This window comes from Neolamprologus multifasciatus, chromosome 15 (genome assembly GCF_963576455.1).
Source record: "Neolamprologus multifasciatus chromosome 15, fNeoMul1.2, whole genome shotgun sequence".
Taxonomy (NCBI): Eukaryota; Metazoa; Chordata; class Actinopteri; order Cichliformes; family Cichlidae; genus Neolamprologus; species Neolamprologus multifasciatus.
This window is the reverse complement of record NC_140453.1, coordinates 15,311,993-15,327,229: the sequence shown is the minus strand read 5'-3', so window position 1 is coordinate 15,327,229 and position 15,237 is coordinate 15,311,993. Positions and strand designations below refer to the sequence as shown.

The 15,237-nt window shown below is 42.0% G+C and overlaps 1 protein-coding gene across 1 annotated transcript in view; it reads left to right on the top strand.

Moving 5' to 3' along the window:
• The first annotated feature begins 363 nt into the window (after positions 1-363).
• The window catches only part of fut8b (fucosyltransferase 8b (alpha (1,6) fucosyltransferase)), a 98,424-nt gene continuing 83,550 nt past the window's right edge, over positions 364-15,237 (top strand). The window contains exon 1 of the mRNA XM_085132327.1: positions 364-576. The gene's annotated coding sequence lies outside the window, so the exon portion shown is untranslated. The remainder of the gene's footprint in view (positions 577-15,237) is intronic.

Here is a 15,237-nt window from a genome sequence, read left to right as displayed (position 1 = left end):
ATCAGCAACAGTAGGGGTATTTGAGAAGTCTTAGTCCTTTCCAAAAAAGAAATAATAAATAAATTTTCTTTTGTTTTATTTGCCAGGCCAGACAATACACTGAATACAGGTTAAAACAACACAGTTGAACACACTGTGGTGTTTGGAAATGTGCAATGCATTTGTATCTGTTTACATGTTTGTTTTATGATGTATTTGTTGTATTTTTTAAGTAAAACTACATAAAGAATAAATAATATATTTAGTTCCAACCCTAAAGTATATATAACTCCAGCTCCACTTTAAGCTACTGCACCTGAAGCGCGTGTATTCTTTATTTTGAAATTATCTCACCGGATGTGGAGTCTCATCCCCCTCCCCATTCTCCGATCTCTGTTGACACCGGCCATTCAGCAGATCCCCACAGAGCAGCCTCGACTGCCGGATTCACAGACCCCAGCTCCCCTCAGTTCCTGTTTCCGCCGCAGCCGTCCTACTCAGTTTTGTGGAGCAACACGTCTCGGCCGTCTGCTGCTTCAGGACCCAGCCTAAGCAGCTCGGGTCGGATGCCTCTGGAAGCCGGCGTATCAAGTCAAGGTAGGTAGCGGATCACGCTGCTCGCATGGCGAAAATGTTGAAGCAGCAGAGGCAGTGCTCAGCCCGTTACATCCCGGCCTGTTGACTGCGTCGCTGGTTAGATCAAACAGCGGTCACGGTAGGAAGCGATTTCAGGTCCCGTTACATCCGCGCTTTTTACTCTCCATCAGGGGGTCTCTCTTGTTGACACCTGGCTGCTATGCATACCCACAAACTGCCTTGCGACCCCCCCGTTTTTTTTTTGTTTTTTTTTTTTTGTTTTTTTTTTTTACCGCTCGTTCGCGTTGAGAAAAGCAAGTGCTCGGAACAAATTGGTTTACAGTGTGACCGCGTCAGGACCCGGGTAGTTAGTGTGAAAGCGCCTTTTAAGACCCAATAATCACCTGAATGAACGTGCAGCGGGTTAATTTTTGACATCAACAGTGCTAGAAATGTGTAGCCTATATGCTAGCCGCTTTTCTATGTGTCGTTAAATAAGGATGCAATGCTTTTGACCTCCAGTCTCGCGCACACAACGTGTTAATAAAGACACATGACACCGGCGTGTGTGTTTGACAAGTGTGTGCCTCCCTTCTTTTGCTGTGTTGTATTTATGCGTGGCGGGCAGACAAAGCAACTGCCTGTGTGTAAGCCTCAGTGCACAACTGCTAGTATCTGGAATCGCTTTGTATCACCAGAGCCAGGCGTGCGTTTGTTTTCGGTATCTGGAGGTGTGGGTAGTGTCTGCTGAGGCCTCTGATATGGGATTTTTGAGAAATAAAAACTGCTCAGTTAAGTTCATGCTGCATCGCGTCAGGTAGGTCAGAGGGGGTGAGCTCTGCTCCCCATCTCCACTCGCACGCGTGCACGTTTCGATAAAGCTGGCGATGATGTGCACGGAGGAAGTATGTGTTTTGTGTGTGGTGTAGTTCCACTGATAAGAATCTGGACCGTCAGGGCTGGTAAGGCCTGAGGTTCAACTCCCAGCAGGGGCACCCATTAGAAGATGTATTCCTTCATAGTGATGTGAGGACCACCAAATAGCTCGTGATAAATGTACAACTTAGGCAGCAAAAGCTCTTGGTATATGAATGGCTGTAATACTGCGATGATGTCAGAGCTCTAGCTAAAATCAAAGCATGTCAGAAAGAAGCATAGTGAAAGGCTCTTGTTTAATTGTGTTCCATAAGACAGATTATAAGTGCGGTATCTTATTTCTTTTTCATGAAAATCGATTTGTAAAGCATGGCTCCTTTTTTTTTTTTGCTTGACTTTATTATTTCATATCACTTAATGTCTGGAGCAGATATTACAAGACATATCTCATCTCCATGAAGCACACAAGTGATTTTTCTTTCTTCAATGGCATATGGCCCGACTATAATTTATTAGTCTGTAATGTTGTATAGTGCCACAATCATCCCCAGAGTGTTGATCCATTTGCTGCCCATATCCCTTGTGCTCCCATTTGAATTATATTTGCTGACAAGGGAGAAACGCAACACCTATGGACAACTAATTCATCATTAATGTTATCTAATAAAGTCAGCCTTGGTAACTGGAAGCAGATTGATTGAGTTAGTAGCCCTAATCCATTCATGAATAAGTAAACAGTTGTATATATTGCTGGGACAGCAGTCTATGCCACGGCAGGGGAGCTCGGTCTTGGATTCCAGTGGCAGCCACTGTGCTGCTTCAGATAGACGCGTGGTTATATTTGAGCTGCTTTAAACTGTCAGGGGGCAATTATTTTACATAAAAGCAACTGTGACTCACGCTTTGGCAACAATTTGCTTTGATCTGGGCTTTGCCATTTGAGGAATGAATGGGCATAGCCATGGGTGGACCCATTTATACCAGCCAAGTATTAATAATTTCATTAGAGTAGTTCATTCGCGGGTGTCTTATTTGGATGAAGCGCTTAGATCAAGCAGTAGTGATAACGCTCACATGCAGTTACCCTGAAAATTTACTTGGCATGTTTGAACTTTTTTTTGTAAAATGCCACCCATGATTGTGTTCCTTCTGTTTGTTGGGCTTATTAGAATAGACACATATTACATTTGCAGCTATGTAGCTGCTGGCATGCATGATACTGCATCTATAATGCACGAGAATGTGCTTTCCAGAGAAGTACACTTCAGCTGATCCATTTCCCCCCCCATTCCCCTTTTGTGTCCCTGCCTCTGTCTCTGCCCTTTGCGCTTCCACCTTCAGTGCCTCATGCCGCTGTCTGTCTTCATTTTCTTTGACTAATGACTTCATTAAACATATTACTGTTGCTCTGGCAAAGAGGTTGGATGCGGGGCGATGAGCAAAAATGGGTGGCGACTCATTTAATAGGTGTATTTAACGATTGCACGTTTGTCACGTGGCGAGCACCGTTCCTCTGTTTGGCTTAGCGCAGCGAGTCCCTGCCAAGTGGTGTTTTTATTTAAAATAGCATTTGGATTTGTTTTTCATTTCAATTCTTTCTGCAGCACCAGCCTGTCACCTGCACAGCAAGCGCCTCTGTTTGCATGAAAAGCCATTCTAATTTCAAGCATCACAGTGTTTTGGCTTAGTGTACAGTTTGTGTGTGTATAATGCTTGATGTTGGCTTCAGGGTGCTGTGTATACATCCCCTTTCTCCCCCTGTTGTCCCAGATATATCCTTTTTTTTCTTTTTCCCCTCTCTAAAAACGTCAGACGGATGAGAAGGCTGAATTGTGCTGTGGAGGAAACAAACAGCACGTTTTGAAGACATGCTCCCAGTTTTGGGGCTTCATGCTATAAACACAAAGAACAACTGAAGTGAAGAGGCTATGCAAGACATGGCAATGCTTGTAGGGAGATGCAGTAACAATGTTACCAAAAGAGGCTCATCCGCAAGCATTGATTTGTTGGTATTGTTAATCTCTGTGCTGGGTATTCGAATTCCAGACAATGTACTGTAAATAGAGCAGAGGCCATTGAAAAGACGCTTTTGTTTTTGCTGTCCCTGCTTTTGAGAAGAAAAAGGCGGAAATGATTATGTATGGAAACACGGACACATACCCATTTTTGAGCCGTATTATTAGGAGCTCGGTCTGTAAAGATAGAAGAGATAAAGAATAGCTGGTTCATGAATGCGGTTCAGTGAGCAATTGCTGTATGACCAGTGCTGGCATTTGGCTGGCATTTTTCATATTAGAGGGGTTGTTTGGGGTTTGTTTTATCTCTCTTTTGCCCTCTAGGATTTGAAAACGTCCTTATGGAGATGAGAAAATAATCACTAACATATTAAGATGTTAATGAGTTTGTTGGGACTGTGTTTTGTGGGTTTGGCTAGGATCTGTAGAAGAAACGAGCTGAGCAGCATTCAGGTATTGTACCTTTTGTGCACCTGCAGAATGCAGCATTTTTAAAGGGCAAAATCTGTAGGAAAAAGACCTTTCTGCATCACTCTTCTCCTGCTGTCATCCTGCTGGAGGGCCATTATTATCCGTATTGTAAGACAGAGTGACTGTCTAGTGATTGCATGAGCCAATCACAAAGCGAGTATAGGGCAGGTTTCCATGGTGAAAAGCCGGCTGGCCCGTGAGGTTGCTGAAGCTCAGCTTGGGTAGGCTAGCCTGATCCAGGCTGATAGCATTCTCCGGCAGCAGAAGAAGAAAAGGGCCCTGGAAGGCCTGCCCTGCTGTCTGCCTGTCTATATGTCTTGTTGTTTGTCTTCCCATCTTTACTCACTTGAATATCTAAGGACAGGATAGAAGAAGAAGTTTGGAATAGGAATTCAGTCAGACAGGCACAATAGGAGCTTGAGCCGATAGCCATGTGCCATCAGATTTGATTTGTGTAGGGAGTGGAGATAGATCACATGTCTTTGCTACATCTATCTCGGGTTGAGGGATAGCTCTGAGTGTACCCTGTTCCTGTTACTTTTGTTGTGACCAGTCAGACATTCGGACCAGGGCTCCCCCTAGAAGAGTATGCTGCCCCCTCTCTGTTTGGCCCTGCAGGGAGGTTGCCCAGCCTGCAGTTCACCCACATAACTGAGAATGTGTACTTGTGCGTGCACACTCCCTTGTGTAGGCTTGCTTTTGCTTTTTCTTGGGGAGTTATTGCTGCAGCAGTCTGAGGTGGGAAGTGGGTCTTACGACATTTCTTCTCGGCTCATTGGAGCCATCCATAAATAGGCATGTACCCATCCACTTGCAGCTCTTAAATTTCCTCCTTCCCCGGTTTCTTCTGCTTTTCAGTAGGAGGCACTTAAGTCCCCCTTGCTGCACACTCTCCCACGTGCCTTTGCATTAATTTATGTCTTTCTATGTAATATATGTATGTATTCTAGTTTTGTATCTTTGTGCAAGCATCACACGAAGACAAGTAGAATGCAAGCGGTGCCTTCTCTGCTTGTGGAACTGAATTCATATGGGTATGAGACACAGTGGGAATTTTTAGCTCATCACAAGTTGCTCAGGGATTCACTGTGGGACACAGACAGCCGAAACCACCCATCTACCCACAAAACCCCTGACGCTCAGTGCCCATGGCCCATCAAACAGCCTTGTTAACCCCTCTGAGTCCACAGCTCAGGCCAGGATCAGCACAGGCATGGAGGGCTGGAGGGACTCAGAGATGCTAAAAATTCTTTGCCGTCTGACAAGTTTACTGTGCTGTGTGGTTTTTATGGACCCTACACTGTCTAAGTTAAAACAACATCTAAAATTAACAGACTCTAAGGAATGTTTCAAGCACAGGAGACTCCAGAAAGTCGTCACTAGTGTCATCCAAGGCTGAACGGGACAGATATTTTGGAGTAAAGAAGAGGCAGATGGGTATGGATGGAAAATTAGGAGGGAAGAGAGTCTCAGTAACTGGGGCAGCTGTGTAGCTTGAAGCACAAATGCTCAGATTGCCCACCTCACCCCTGCTTTAAAAAAAAACAGAGTCAGAGAGCCAGATGCTGGACATTAGGATCACAGTGACAATAATTTGCATTCATTCGAACACAGAATGCACAGGCCCTCCACAACACACACACGCACACACACACACACAGGGTAGAAAAGAACACGACTATGAGCTCATCTGACAGAATGGGTGCATTTCCCACACTTGGGTAAAAAGGTTGTGTGACAGGCGTGCACGGGGGTTGTGTATATTATTCTGTTTTCAGCATCAAACCAAAATTCCCAGCAGCACACAAGGACTGCTGAATGTCCTCCATTTAGCCAGTGGTATCCAATGGTACTAGCCAGTATTGGATGGCCTGCATGTGACCTCTATGCAGGTCCGGAGAGGGTTCAACCCCAGGCTCCTGTGAAAGTGGGACCTGGACTGTGATGAAAGGCGTGCATTATCGTTCTCCCAGGCAGGGGGCCTATTTGTGTCACTGTTGCCAGTTCTGCTTCCTGAAGGGTTTATTTGCCTTGGTGGGGAGAGTGTTTGGGGATTTTTGTAGTCGCACTATTGATCCTTAAGGGAGAAATTCATCTCTGTAACCTCCATTGAGAGGTCAGAATGCAGGGTCAGCCACACTGTGTGGCCATTGTAGCTTGAAGAGATGCCGTGTTTAGCACCGAGCCCCCGAGCCCCCCAATGTGTGTGCCAAGTTCACAAGAGGTGGTTAATGTGAATCTGTCCATCTCTATATTTGTCACGGAGTTCACTATGAGTGTGTGTGACATTTGCTGCGTGTGTTACTGATGGTTGTCAGTGTAGGGCGGCGGCTGAGAGGATTGAGTGGGATCGTAGAGGATTGGCCTGATTGGATTTCCATTGTAGGAGGCTTGTCACCTGGCACAGCATGGCGCTCTGGAAGACAGCAGGGTAGCAATCAGACAGCAGTCACACTGTGAATATACAGCAAAATTTGCATTTAGGCATTGCGGACCCAAGCATTCACCGTAAAAAAGGAAATATTAGATTGCACTTTCTCTGTACCGTAAATGATGACTCACAGATTTATTTATTTTAACCAGCTTCAAGAGACCTGCATACAATGCAGTTAAAAGATATTTAGTGTTTTCTGAGTAATACTGGATAGTTTAGAGCTGATTGTAATTTTTAGGTAGTATTCAGTACACCAAGTATGCACTCGGTATGTTAAAGTTAGATTGAAAAGGCTAAAACGATGGGGCATTTCTATATTACGATCGTTAGTCTGTATTTTTCAAACTAGTGATGATATAGTCATCCCATACTGACGAACCGATACACCAAAAAAGATCCTAAAAGTTCAGATATGCCCACTTTGTTTCCCTCCTAAATATGAACTGTCTGTTTCCCTAAGCTGAATAAAACAGCTTGCTCCGTTGAGCTTGCCGAGCCTTTTCACTGGGGGTTGTTGAAAAGCACTCTGGGAAATATAGGAAATCGCTAACTGAAGTAGAATTAGATGAGGAAAGCTGAAGGAAAGTGGGCACAACAAAATAGTAATTATAAAAATCACAGAATAACTCCTGGAATGCATTGTTCATCACATATTGATGGTTTTCAGTGCTGTGAGAGCATCTTATAGAAGATTTTTTGTTGTTCTCTTTTAGTGCTTTCCTTTAGTGGATTTAATTGAAGACACCAGCCAAAAGTCAGATGGTATTTTTCTTTTTTTTAAACAAAGAAGGACTTGAATCTTAACTAGAGAACAGCAAACGGTGTGTTCGTCTGTAATCATTAACATACTGTAACCAATTAAGTCCTTAAACCTAACATATTAAGTTCTGTCTAACAGATTCAAATTGAAGTGGATATAAGCAGCCGTCTCGTAGTTCAGTTTCTATGTATAAAGCCCATCTTGGAAGCGTCTTTCTGCTTTTACGTTCAAATGAGCGGCATTGTTGTTTCCTTGGTTTTAAACTTGTACAAAGCTACTTGTACACAGCTAGATTGAATTTGTTGGAATTCAAACACTGTTTGCTCATCCTCCACAACTATGTATCTGGTAGATAACATCACATCAACACACAAACACAAACTGCAGTCCGTTTTTTTTTTCTCTTTAATTTTGTCTGTCTGCTACTCTCATAAATCTGATCTTTGGAAGGACTGCAAGATGTCAGCAAATTATCCTAAAGCACTGCAGTCCTGGTGTTCCTCAAAGACAGTAACTCAGTATTGATTGTGGTGGACAGAAGTTTTTTTGGGGGTAATTTTCCAGATAAAGAGAAATGTTTGCTCATTCCGCAAACTGGGGTCTCTCAGAACAGATTACAGCGTGTTCCTCACGATGATTATACCTCCGCAGCGTGCTCGCCCAAAGACAAAAGAGAGCAACACTGCAAAATGGGGACAAAGCATCACATCAGCGCGTTTGACACATCCTGCAGTTGCGATGCATTTGCAGAATGGATTCAAGGTTTTATTAGTTAGCTTAATAGACGTAACTTGAAACATTTCCAGGAGCTTTTGCTTTTGGTATATAGTTGAAATGTGTCTCATGGGACCTCCTTGATGTCCAGTCTCATGCTGGTTAATGGTATTTCTGGGTATTAAGGAGTACTGTGTGCCAGAGAAGTCTCACTTCCAATCTTTCATTTATTGATTGAGTTATAAAATTAATTTGTAACGCTCATGTTGCAGGCTTTGCATTAGAGCAGTGTCAGGATGAATTTCCAGTCCAAGTATAGTGCAGACACCAGTTGTTTGTGGGTTGCAGTAGAAAAAACGAGTGTGTGTGTTTAATCCCAAGACATCATTTATATCAAGTTGTCCATCCATCAAATAGGAGCACATTGATTTTTTTTTTCTTTTTCTCAGTTCCACATCACTCCTAAAATATGTAATTGGAGAAGTGAAAAAGATGTTCTTTTGCAAACGGTAACCGCAACTGTACAAATGAATCACGCTGTACTTTTGGTACAAAGCAGTGTCAGGGGGGTTTACATGTGTCTTTTTTTGCATGTACTGACATCTTTCCTGTCACAGTTGCTTCACAAAATAATGTTTAAGGAACAAACATCTCCCTGTGTTATTTGTTGTTGAGCGTAGTGTAGAAGTCTGCTGCAGCAGAGTGCACTTTCTTTTCTGTTACTCGGGTACAACTTGAACTAGTGGCTGCTACAGTGCAAGGTTAAGTGTTCTCTGGTGTTTCTGTAACATCAACCAGACTTCTATATATTAGCAGTTTGCTTGGAGGAAGAAACCAGCCTGAGACTAAAGGTTTTGATGTGGAGAAGTGTGTTGGAAGCTCATTTTATTTCTGACAGCCGGGAAGAAAAGAGGAACAAAGCAAACATTTTCATTTTCTCTCTCATCATGTATCTTTGTCCCAGTTTTGGTTCCTACTTGCTTTAATTTCTGATTTATTTATTTTTTAGTTCTTGTTGGAGAGGAGGATGTTATTTCTCAAAAACAAGAAAGAAAGAAAGAAAGAAAGAAAGAAAGAAAGAAAGAAAGAAAGAAAAAAAAACCCAACAAAAAAACACTGCAGCTGTAACATCTTGCTCTGTTTGTTTACCCGGGAAAGACTGTGAATCCTGCGGGACCTATTCTCCAGATCCAGCACCTGTGCTTTAGCTCTGAGTCAGGTTCATAGGCCACCTTTGCTTTCCCACATCAGCACTTTTCTTTTAAATTTTGTATCTTGCTGTCTCTGCAAGATCGTTGATGCCACTGAGTTCTCCTCTGTGTTTGTGAGAGTGGCAGCACTGGCATTCACCTATGGCAAAGCCCCTTAGTAAACCAGCATGAGACCATTTGCATCTGACATTCTTGTCATGTTGCCCTAGAGGTGTTGCATCATATAGCCTCACCTCCTACTCTTCCCATCTTTATGTGCTGTCGCTGTACCATCCCCACCACAACCCCACTGCTCCTCAGTGCCAGAGCTATCAGTGCAGTGGACTTTAAAGGGCCTGCTTGGCAGACCCATTTCTCAGTTTTAGCTGTGGTCTGGGAGAGTAATAACAACGTGCCAGTCAGATATAAGAGGCCCTAATGGGGACTCAGTGAGATGACACAGCAGTCCAAGGCCTATTATGCAGTTGGATCTGTATAGGACAGATGGGGAGAGAAGACAAAAGAGAGCAAGTGACCGACTGGATCAAAAAAGGCAAAACTTGAAACATTCCTCATAGAAACGGCAGGAAAGTGGAGCACAAGACCAAATAGACAGGATGGAGGTATTCTGAAGCAGCGGGGACGCATTCTGTTTGTCTACGTCGGTGGCCCAGAGCTAGTTTTGACGAGGATCGAGGAGACACTCGTGTGATGCCAACCACATGACCAGATTTTCAAATATGCATCTGTGAAAAAGCTGAGTGACAAGCTGCTCCAGAAACAGAAAACAGCCTATCCCAGCCTGATTTTCCTTCTTTCTTTTTTTTTTTTTTAACTTTACTTTGATCTTGTTACAACAGCAAAGAATTGAAGTTGGCACATCAACTCAGTGAGGAGCTTTTCAACACCTAGCAAGGGCTTTGCCTCCTCACTTTGATTTGTGGAGTAAATGAAGGATTTTCATAGATGAATCAAGTGTTATGGTTGTCCTCCAACTTTTGATGTTTATATAAAACTGAAAACAGTTGCAGCCCCCCGAACGGCGGTGCTATCATGTTGGAGGATGAATGAAGAGAGCCGCGACCCCGGACGCCCTTTTATTTTTCACCACTCCACTTGCACTGCACAGAGCGTGTACTCGAGAGTCATAGTGTTACCCTATAGTTGTGTCCTTGATTCGAGAGCTGATTTACATATCCCCTCTTGAACTACTTGTCCTAGTGATCGAGCAGGTCTTTACAGCGTGAACAGGGACAAGCCCGACGAAGGTCAAGCTGTAAAGGTCAAAGTTCATCTGTAAGCTACCCCATCAATTGAAAGCTGACCCATCCACTCGACTGAAATAACAAAAGACCTCATGCACTCTGTCTCTTGTTCCTTCATGGCAGCATCATCCGCCTTACTCACTTTTTGCTCTCCTCTGGTAATTGGCGCCCTAATTGAGGCACTCTTGAGCCATGTTTATCACCGTGGCAACATTGCCCTGCAGATAATCATTGTCTTGTGGATTAGCATAACAACAGAGAAGAGGCTTTTGCTTTAATTCCTCTAACACTGGACCAAGCTCCTTTGTGTCGGCTCGCCTGCAAGGCTTGTCTTAACTGGGATTAGAATCATAGGCCCTCACATTGCGCTCCCGCCCCTGTCCTCATAGTTATTTGAACTCTCTCAGTGCCTTTGGATGTTTCTTACAGAAATGATTTTTACCTAATCATTTTTGAGCATTTCAAAGTTGGGAGGAAAAATGTGAATCTCCGTCATCTATTCAAGTACTCGGGTCCATTAACTAGGCTTCATCCTGCCCTGCTCTCCTAGGATGTGAGTTATTAAGATTATCTATTTATAGCAAGAGAAAGGAAAACACAACCGCTAGCTTTGTCCAAGCAGCTTGTAGAGTATTGTTTGTACAAAATGGATTTAATGCTGTTCTTGGTCTTAGGTTTTGAAGATAAATCAATATATTTTCAGATAAGATAAAGAATGAAACAATGCAGTTTATAGCTACAGTACGTGCAAAAAATATTGAGCCTCCTGTCATTTTTTTTAATATTTTACTATGGAATTGGTGCCTAAACGTTCTTGGGCAAGCTTTTTTCTTCCAGGCTTCGCATGACTCTTCCCCTACATATTGATAACAACTTGAACAAAAAATGAAAATTTACATTCATCCCTCAATTGACACTGATTTTCATTCCAGTTGTAGAATAGTTTCTTTAAATCTACCCTGCACCCTCCTTTCTCAGGAGGTTCAGTGGTGAAGGCCCAGATGCATCTCTGTGGTGCTGTGTCAGGTGTAGTTCTTAAAGAAATGACTTTCAAATACTGTTTACGTGACGTAGGCATGCCACTTCTTCTTTTTGTCCTGCTACCTCAAATTTTTTTAAAGGATACACTGCACACCATTTCAAGTTTTCAGCTAACAGCTCTTTGCGACAGACTGCTAGTAACAAAGTGTCTAAAGAAATCATCAATTCTCTTGCTAAGTTCATCCTTATCCCCTGAGTTGGGCGCCTTGCTGCTGTGCTTTAGTGTTTAATAAGTTAGTGTTAAGTGGCTGAACAAAAGGGGGGAGGGGCAACATTCTTTTGAACATGGTCACGTATATGGACTGAATTGAAAATGAGTGAAAAAACGGCCCATGTCATCCTCCTCATTAGAAGTAGGGGTGGGGGAAAAAAATCGATACTGTGTAGTATCGTGATATTTTGTTTGCTAATAATGTATCGATACAGGGACAGCAGAAATCGATATTTTGTTACAAAAAACGTGGACTGGAACTCTGACTTCAGAGCATGTTGATCCTTTTTCTGAGCAAGAATCCTGACATTCCTTCACTGTCCAAATGTGTTTAACTTTTTTTTGGCAGCAATAAACATGTTTTATTTTAATAAAGTTTAAAACTTTTTTATTTAATGTAAAATTATATTTTGTTTTAATTTACTTTCAAATTCTTTAGTTGCTGAATGGGCTGCATAGTTTTCATAAATTGCATAGTTCAGAATAGCTATAATTGTACCAGATGGTTGCATTCAGTTAAGTTGGACTAGACTGTAATACAAACCGTCCAGTTTGTCAACAATAAAACTGACTGAAATGAGAGAAAGACTGAGTGTAAGACTTTGTTATTAGATAAAATGAATATTGATAAAGTTTACCTTTATGTACAGAATCTGAATATCGCAAAATATTTTTAAAAATTGCAATAATATCGTATCGTAGAAGTATTGTGATAATATCGTATCGTAGGGATGTATGGTGATTCCCACCTCTAATTAGAAGTATTAAGAAATGAGGGCCAGTGCAAGATTTTTGCACAGTACTGTATACAATTTGATATATATAATTTGATATCACATTACATAAAGTTTTTTAATCTCTTTTCTGACGTGCCGATGCTTGTAACTTTCAGGCAGCCCTGCCCCTACACTTGCTCTGCACCTCCAACTCACTCACAAATAACTCATTGCTCAAGTTGATGCTCTGCCTTCCTTTGACCCATTTTTCTAAAAAAAACAAATCTCTTATCCACCGATTGTTTCCTTAACCAATTATTCTTAAAATGCACCTCCTTCTGCTCGCTCCAGAAATAAATTGTGTGTGAAAGCACGTGGTTCAATATGCTTCAAACGAACTAGTTAATATTTGCCCTGCCAACAATTTAAAAGTGTTTAGACCTTTCAGAGGTGCGAAAAAAGTTGGTACAGAGACTAAATTTAAAACTCTTTGTACTTTTTAAATCTTTGGATACCTCACCAGAGTGTTTTTTTGTTTGTTTTTTTAAATGCCTGTCTACATGAAGGGAGCGTGCTATTCAAATGCTCAGTTTGTTTCAAAATGTTACAAAAATTGTTGGAGGCGATGGCTATTTCAATTCCTGCTCGAGCACACTGACAGTTTTAATCTTTGTTGGAAGTCGTAACCTAGCAGACACCAAAGTCTAACCTGCAAATGTGAAAAAATATTCAAATGAATTCAAATTACGCCCATGTAACATTAATATAACATTCAAAATGGCATGCAGAAATGCCTGGCTGGATTTGTGAGAAGTGAGTCACAGCTGGGAGAAAGTGGGCGGCTGGTGGCAAGTGTAGGGAGAGGAGGCAGGCATGTAACAGGAGCACGCTATGATGTCCTTTCCTAATCTGCCGGTGCAGTGCAGAAGGGGCTCCCATGGGAGATTGGGTGTAACCACTTGTCTGTGCCTGCTGGCAGAGGGGAGCTGGGAGAGAGGCGGAGGAGTGAAGGGGAGAGGAAAGGCATATGGGGGAGCGGGGGCAGCCGCTGACCTCGTAAGCGCACGAGATTAGGAAGAATAATAAAAAGAAGTCTTCGCAGTGCTTCACTAATACGCGTGGTAATTTAAAGACACTCCGAAAAGAAATGTCAGCGATGTGTGGGTGGACGCATTTAATGTGTGCGTATGAGTGAGAGCGAGAGAGATGGAGAGAATGATGCACACGCAACAATCCCCATGGAGGATTCCTGTGGTAAACCATTCTCAGCGTCTCAAGCAAACAAATGGTGAGCCGTGCAAAAGGAATTTCAGGCCCTCTCAAAAAGATGACCACACCATTAAAAGGAAGCTCCTTTTTACGATTAGCAGACTCTATATGCTTTTGCCACACACACACACACACACACACACACACACACACACACACACACACACACACACACACACACACACCCTTCTTTGTAGAGGTGGGAATCACCATACATCCCACGATACGATATTATCACAATACTTAACGCACGATACGATATTATTGCAATTTTTTAAAAATATTTTTAAAAAAAGGTAAACTTTATCAATATTCATTTTATCTAATATCAAAGTCTCACACTCAGTCTTTCTCTCATTTCAGTCAGTTTTATTGTTGACAACTGAACGGTTTGTATTACAGTCTAGTCCAACTTAACTGAATGCAACCATCTGGTACAATTATAGCTATTCTGAACTATACAATTTATGAAAACTATGCAGCCCATTCAGCAACTGAAGAATTTGAAAGTAAATTAAAACAAAATATGATTTTACATTAAATAAAAAAGTTTTAAACTTAATTAAAATAAAACATGTCTTAAATTAAAATAAGTAAACTGTCATGTTTATTGCTGCCATAAAAAAAGTTAAACACATTTGGACAGTCAAGGAATGTCAGGATTCTTGCTCAGAAAAAGGAGCTGATCAACATGCTCTGAAGTCAGAGCACAAAAACTTTTTTTGTAACAAAATATCGACTTCTGCTGTCCCTGTAATGATACATTATTAGCAAACAAAATATCACGATACTACACAGTATCGATTTTTTCCCCCACCCCTACTTCTTTGTCCTTTTTATTTTGTGTGATGCTGGTTTCACATGTTTTCCTGCGGCTGAAATTATCTAAGTGTGTTATCCCTTTGCCAAGCTTTTCCCCATTCTGATTAGCTGGTTCTTAAACCCAGGAGCCAACAGTGTTTAATTCAGTTTAACTTTCACTTGGCAAGACCTTGGCAACATAACATAGCCAGTAGCTCTGCATAACATTTCTCATATAAAATCTGACGAAGTTTTGCGACCATTCTTTGGCCCATTTTTTTTTCCTAAATAATCTAAATAATGATTAACACTCCTGGCTCGTTGTATTCACCTGCAACATAGGGCTGAGCAGTGGGGGAGGGCGAGTGGTATGAGGTAGGCTGCTGGAGGAGGTGACATCTGTGACCCAGAACAACAGTGGTGGATGCTGGACACATGCTCCTTCCTCAAAGGCTACTGGCACCCTTTCTGCCTCATTGGGCTCATGCCCACACACACACACACACACACATTCAGTTACCGTGAAGTGAAATTGATTCAACTTACCTTTAGGATATAAAGACTGTTTAAAATATTTCCCCCCATACGCAATCATTTTGCCCGTTACACTGTATAGATTTTCTTCTTCATTTGAGACGGTTAACCTACAGTCAACGAGCTGAACTTTGCAGAGCTGATACTTGCTCAGTTTTTCCTAAACTCAAATGGAAAACCCATCTGAGGAATGACTGCTGCTCCACTTTCTTCATTATTATAACAGCAGAGAAACACAGACACACACAGACACACACACACCATGTACTGCACATGTGCATTCCAAATTTAGAACTTTCTCTTGCTTCAAAAAGTAAAAATCAGATGGTTGATCGTGCTTGCGGAGTTATTAACCCATTATATTTACAAAGCCATTAGCTGCCTG